Source organism: Canis lupus, chromosome 11, assembly GCF_048164855.1.
Source record: "Canis lupus baileyi chromosome 11, mCanLup2.hap1, whole genome shotgun sequence".
In the NCBI taxonomy this organism is placed as follows: Eukaryota; Metazoa; Chordata; class Mammalia; order Carnivora; family Canidae; genus Canis; species Canis lupus.
The window spans coordinates 26,574,674-26,580,673 of record NC_132848.1 but is presented as its reverse complement, the minus strand read 5'-3'; the positions used below and the strand labels follow the sequence as shown (position 1 = coordinate 26,580,673).

General features: G+C 55.1%; 1 protein-coding gene across 1 annotated transcript in view; it reads left to right on the top strand.

Annotated features, from left to right (window-relative positions):
* The window catches only part of ZC3H7B (zinc finger CCCH-type containing 7B), a 62,871-nt gene continuing 56,871 nt past the window's right edge, over positions 1 to 6,000 (top strand). The window contains exon 1 of the mRNA XM_072843785.1: positions 1 to 292. The gene's annotated coding sequence lies outside the window, so the exon portion shown is untranslated. The remainder of the gene's footprint in view (positions 293 to 6,000) is intronic.

Here is a 6,000-nt window from a genome sequence, read left to right as displayed (position 1 = left end):
AGGCGAGGGCAGCCGCGCTCTAGGACCGGGGAGGAAGAGCTGCGGGAGACGGTGCCTCCAGCGGGTGCTGCCGCGAGCGGCCGGCCGACGGCTGGAAATGAAAGTACAGCGCTCCGGAGCCACATGGACGGAGCTGCCGGGGCGGCGGCGCCGGGAGCAGGATGCGGCCGCCCGTAATTAAATAGCATTTACTCTTATTATTACTAATAATAATAACGTAATCATACCTCTAGTCATAGCATACCATTTATCGGGCTCGGCGCAGGCCCGCGGGGAGCGCAGCCCGGCCGAGGTGAGTGCTGCGCGCGGCCCGAGCCCCGCGGGGCAGAGGCCGGGGCCCGAGCGCGTCCCGGCGGCCGGCGCGGGAGGGCTCGGGGGCGCCCGGGGGCCGCGCCGGGCCGGGGGAGGCGCGGGGGGCCCGGCCGGGCCGGAGCTGCGCGGGGCCCCCCGTAAAGTGCATTTTGCAGAAATAAAGAGCCGCCAAAGCCTCATTTCCTCCTTTTTGGGGCTCCCCCCTCCGCGTCCCCGTGCCCTGCCCCGAAGTTTCAAAGTTGCGCGGCCGGGGGCACCTGCCGCGGGCTGCTTCGGCCGCCCCTGCGGCACCGGCGGGGGGTGCCTTGCAATTTTCCCCCGTTGGGGGGGGGCTCCCGCCTCGGCGTCCGGAGCTGTGGGGCGCGCGGATGCTTTGCCGGCTCCCGCGAAGGGGGTCCGGGGGGCCGGCGGGGGCGTCCCTGGCCGCGCGCCCCTGCCTTTTGTGTGCGTCCCGGCCCCGCAGCGCCGCGAGTTGGAGCGACCGCAGCACGGGCCGAGGACCGCGGCCGCCGACCGGTCGCCTCCGCCGGCTGCGGCGGCCACGCGAGCCCGGGGATCCGGGGCCTGCGGCCGGGCCCGGGGGGAGGGGTCGGCAGGAAAGGGGGGCGCGGTCTGGGCAGGGGGGCATTTCCGCTCGCGAGATCCACCCCCGGGCTCGGAGGCCTGAGCGGGGCGGGTCTCTGGGCCGGGAGCGCGCGGGGACCGCGGGGGGTGGGGTGGGGGGCGCCCCCGGGAGATGGGCGCCCTAGGGTCACCGACCCCGGCCTCGGACCCTCCTCCCGCCCTTGGCGGGCCTCAGGAGCCCTGTCTCCTGGGCCAGCTCCCTCCTATCCCTTTTAAAATCGGATGTTTATAATAACATGCCTAGTTTGGGGGGGGGGGGTCTTTCAACAGAGACAAAGCAGTTTTCCCAGGAGGAAAAAAAAGAAACAAAAACAAAACGGAGAAACGATCAGTCTGCCCCTGATGGCTGTGGTGCCAGCATGGCATCAATGGGGAAGAGTAGGGTCTGGGGCCAGGAAAGAGTGCTGGCGAGTCTGGGGCTGGAGAGGGGGGCTGGGCCTGGACTGGGGGGGGACTGGGGACCCACAGCATCTTTGTGGGGGATTTCACTTCTCTGGGGCTGCTCGCAGAGACTTTGGCGCCTGGGTTCCAGACTTTGAACCCCAACTTCTTACAATTTTCCTGGGCATCCTGCAATTCATCCAGTCCCATGAAAATAGCAGAATGCAGATCCTTAGATTTTCACACAAATGGGATAATTATAGTACATTTAGCAACTGTCAGACCCAAGATTCCAGCAGAATCTTTACTTCTACTACCAAGACTACTACTGCCCCTCTCCCCACATACAGTCCTACCCACCAAAGTCTCCATTCCTCATTTTGACTTCCTATAGAAATTGGACTGTGAGGTAGGAATGATACCTGGCCAAAACACTAAGGAGCAATTTTGAGGCATGGAATGCCTTGAGCTGAGAAGGAGAAACCTGTGTTGAGGAAGGATGAGGTCTGAGGATGGGAGAGAGATTTTGTGGTCGCTGAGCTGGCACGAGGGTTGTGTTCCACGGATGCTGTGAATCCTAGGCTGTGGGCTTTTTGTTTGGGATAGACAATTAAGAATGCAGGTGTGGGTGGATTATTTGGGGCTAAGGAGCTCTGTGAGATGAGCCAGTCTCTAGGAATAAGAAAGTTAAGACGTCGATAGGTTTGGATTCTGAGAATCTGAAAATAATAATCCCTTAAATAGAACTTTTTAGTTTATAACAAAAGGGCTTTCGCATATGCTGGCTCATCTGTCCTCCATAGCAACCATGTCAGGTAGACATTATTCAATCCTCATTTTCCAGATGAGAGACCTGAGGCTTCTAGAATCGAATGTCTCCCTGGAAAGTCACATAGCAGAGCTAGGATTCCCACTTAGTTTTTCTGACTCCAAATCTTCAGTCATCCCCAGAGTCCGCGGCCACCTTAGCAAGTTAGTTTTCAAATGCCCCCTGTGGGGCATAGTGAGATGCTGTGGGGCGGGCTTGGGGTTGAGTTTATTACTTAGAGTCTGGCTGGAAAGAGAAAGTCACTTTTGGTAGAACCCATGAGAGGACCAAGAAATGCTCGATACTGGAGTCAATGCAGTGGGATTGAACGGAAGAGAGAGCTCTGAGGGTAACCGGGAAGAGTAGGGACGGCTTCCTCCAGGAAGTGGATCTTGAGTTTGGAAGAATGGGGAGGTTTGGCTGGGAGAGGGAAGAGGAAGGGAATTCTTAGGCTCACCATGTTGCTTCAGTGCTTGGAGATTGACGTACGTCTCAGTGACTTTAACAGTGATTCTGTGAGGGGTGTGCATTTTCCTCTCCATTTCACAGATGGAGAAACTGAGGGATGCAGGATGAATGCAGTTGGTCCTATGTCATCCAGCTGGATTGGAACCCAGGCCTTTGTGACTGTTGAGTGTCAGAATTGGGTGGCTTCCATTTCAAATGAGTAGACAAAGAGCAGAGACCCAGACAGTCTGATTTGGCACATGCAGTGGAGGTGGGGGCTTAAGCCCAAAGACCAGCAGGCTCCACAAGGCAGGGGAGTTTTACGGAACTACCTTAGATCTCAGGGCCTCACAGGGCTGGCCCAGTGAAAGTACTAAAGAGATTTCTGGAAGCATTCCTGGAGAAGGCAGGATGGTGGTGAAGGAGGACTGGGCTCTGTTCACTTTTTTTTTTTTTAATTTTTATTTATTTATGATAGTCACAGAGAGAGAGAGAGAGAGGCAGAGACACAGGCAGAGGGAGAAGCAGGCTCCATGCACCGGGAGCCCGATGTGGGACCCGATCCCGGGTCTCCAGGATCACACCCTGGGCCAAAGGCAGGCGCCAAACCGCTGCACCACCCAGGGATCCCTCTGTTCACTTTCTTAGCGCCTGCGGGGGCCTGGCTAGACACTTTGAAGGAGCTTGTAGTTTGGAAAGGAGAAAGACATGGGTGATTAACCTGAGCTTCCCAAGGGCAGGAAAGGGTTCTGACTGACCCCCTGTGCTCCAGGCCCCCGTGGAGGTGCCAGGAAGACCCATTCAGCCGAAGTGTTGTCATATTGAATTATACCCCAGTGTAGAGGAGGAAGGTTTCTTTTGCCCTGGAGTGGAAGGTCTTCCTAGAAGAAGCACCATTTGAACGTTTGAGAGGTGGGTTCAGAAAAGTCAGAGAAGGCATCCTGAGGAGAGGCGCTGAGGCCGGCAAAGGCAGGGCAGTGCAAAGAAGGAACCCACAGATCATTGGTTCGGCCACGATGTGGGTGGCAGGTGTCAGTTCGCATTCAAGTCAGGCTCTGCCACTGGGGTCCCTTGGGCTCCCTGGGCCTACATTGACCTTTCTGAAAACAAGCCCTGAGGTTTGATGGTATGATGGTAATCTGTGGGAGAAACCCAGTGCCCGGGGATCGGGGCAGGAGAGTCCGATGCGAGGAACTATATGTGGAGGGGTTTTAAGATGTTTCTGGTTTTTTAAAAGACTTTATCCATTCTTTCATGAGAGACACAGAGAGAGAGGCAGAACATAGGCAGAGGGAGAAGCAGGGTCCCCGTGAGGAACTGGGACCCCAGGACCACCATCCAAGCCGAAGGCAGATGCTCTGAGCCACCCAGGTGCCCTGGTTTTAAAATGTTTAATCATGTAACCAGCATTTCCTATGGTTGGGCCCTATTGTGAGTGATTTTTCCTCAATAAGCTTACTTAATCTTTACAACAGATGCACAGGTAATAAGCACTGTGACTCTCCCCATTTTACAGATGAAGAAACTGTCGAGGGAGGTTAAGTGGCATTGTATAAGTGGCAGAGCTGGAGAGCAGACCCAGGCTGCCTGGTGTTAGGGTTTGCTCGCCGTGGGACTAGGGACTGGGAGGGACGGACCGGGCAGCGGTAACTTCACAAGGCAGAGGTGGAGGTGTCCTCTGAGGAAGTCTGGCTGCAAGCCGAAGCTGGAGCCTCAGCCCGGGCTGATGAAGTGACTGCTACGTGTCGGCTCCCAGGAGCCTCCACAGAAGCCAGCTCCTTTCATCACATTTAATGGCCCATAGAAAATGGGCTCGTTTTCCTTTCTCTGTCATCGCCAGCTACAGGGCTCCTTCCTGCCTTATTTATTTCCCTAGGAAGTCTGTTTCTCTGCTAGCGCCTTGATGGCTTCTGCAGGTGTGTGAGCACTGTCTCCCCATCGGGTTGTCAGGGCCATGGCTGCATCCAGAGCCCAGCTGCAGCCGACTTCAGTTCAGGCACGAGTCCCCAGCCCCGAATCAGAGGTTGACACATGGGCTTGATGGCAGCAGGGCAATTAGGGCCCCCAGCCACCACATATGTAGGGCTGCCATGTGCCAGCCCTGGGCTTGGTGCTTTCTGGGCCCTCTTTCATTAGATTGGCTTAACAACTCTTAGAGGCAGCACCAAGTATTAGCAGCCCCATCTCACAGGTGAGGAGACAGGCTCCAAGGTCACAGGGCCCTGGTAAAGCCAGGCCTTTTGTATTCCCAAGCCCAAGGTCTTTGCTGCTCAGCAGGAGAGATGCCTTCAAGTTATATTGTTTAGTTAGTAATCTCTACGCCTGCCCATCATGGGGCTCAGACTCATGGCTCTGAGATCAAGGGTCACATGCTCTTACTGATCAAGCCAGCTAGGTGCCCCATGAAGTCTCCGTGAAGCTCTTACCTATCTGGAAATCTCAATTATCTATCATTTGTATTGTGCTTTTGGCCGTATTCTCATGAGTCCTCTTGACACTCCTTTAAGGTGAGAAGTGTCTGCTTTGCAGAAGGAAAAAATGGAGAGGCCACCCACCCTCCAGCTCTTACTACCCTGTCCACACTGTGACTTGGAAAGGGAACAGAGTGTCGCATTCCCTGGGAAGGAGGGCTGTGTCTTCCGAAGTGCAGGGGTCAACCAGCGAGCATTCACTGAACACTTCCTGTGAGGGCTGCAGGGGAGGTTGAGGCTGTGACCCTTCTGGGGTTTACGGAGGTTCATCTGTGCTCTTGGTCTCAGGAGCATTCCGTGTTGTGCCCTGTCCCCCTCCGGGCAAAGGAATTTAGAGTAGGGCATCCAAAGCCCTGAGTTTCATTCCCAGCTCTAGCATACACTAGCTGTGTGCATGTTCTAGGGCATAATCATACTGTCACTCTTGGCCTCAGTCTCTTGTTCTGTGAAATAGCCTCATTGATTTGAGTCCCATTTTACCCTGGTTTGCTGTGAGACTCAAATGAAGAGGATTTCAAAACTATAAAGACTACTGGTGTGACAGCATGGTTGTGGTGGCTATAGCCTCCAGAATGTTTCTAAATCTCCACTGCCTTCCTTGATCCAGGCTTGGACCACTGCAGTAGCTTGCTAGCTCATCTTCCAGCTTCTCCTCTTGTCATCTACCCTCAATGCAGCAGCCTGACAGATCTCAAGATTTAAATGGGACCTTGTCACTCTTCTGCTGAAAAGCTTCTAGTGGCTTCCTGACACACATAGAACACAGTGCTGGCTCCCCCAGTATGACCTGCATGTAGCTTTCTAAACAGCCTTACCCGGCCCCTCAAAACGTGCTTCCTACTTGTCTTGCCCTCACTCTAGCACTGCAGTCATACTAGCCTTCTGTCTTTGCCTCGAACATTCTGAGCTTGCTCCCACCTCAGGGCCACTACTTTTCCTGTACCCTCTGCTGGTGCA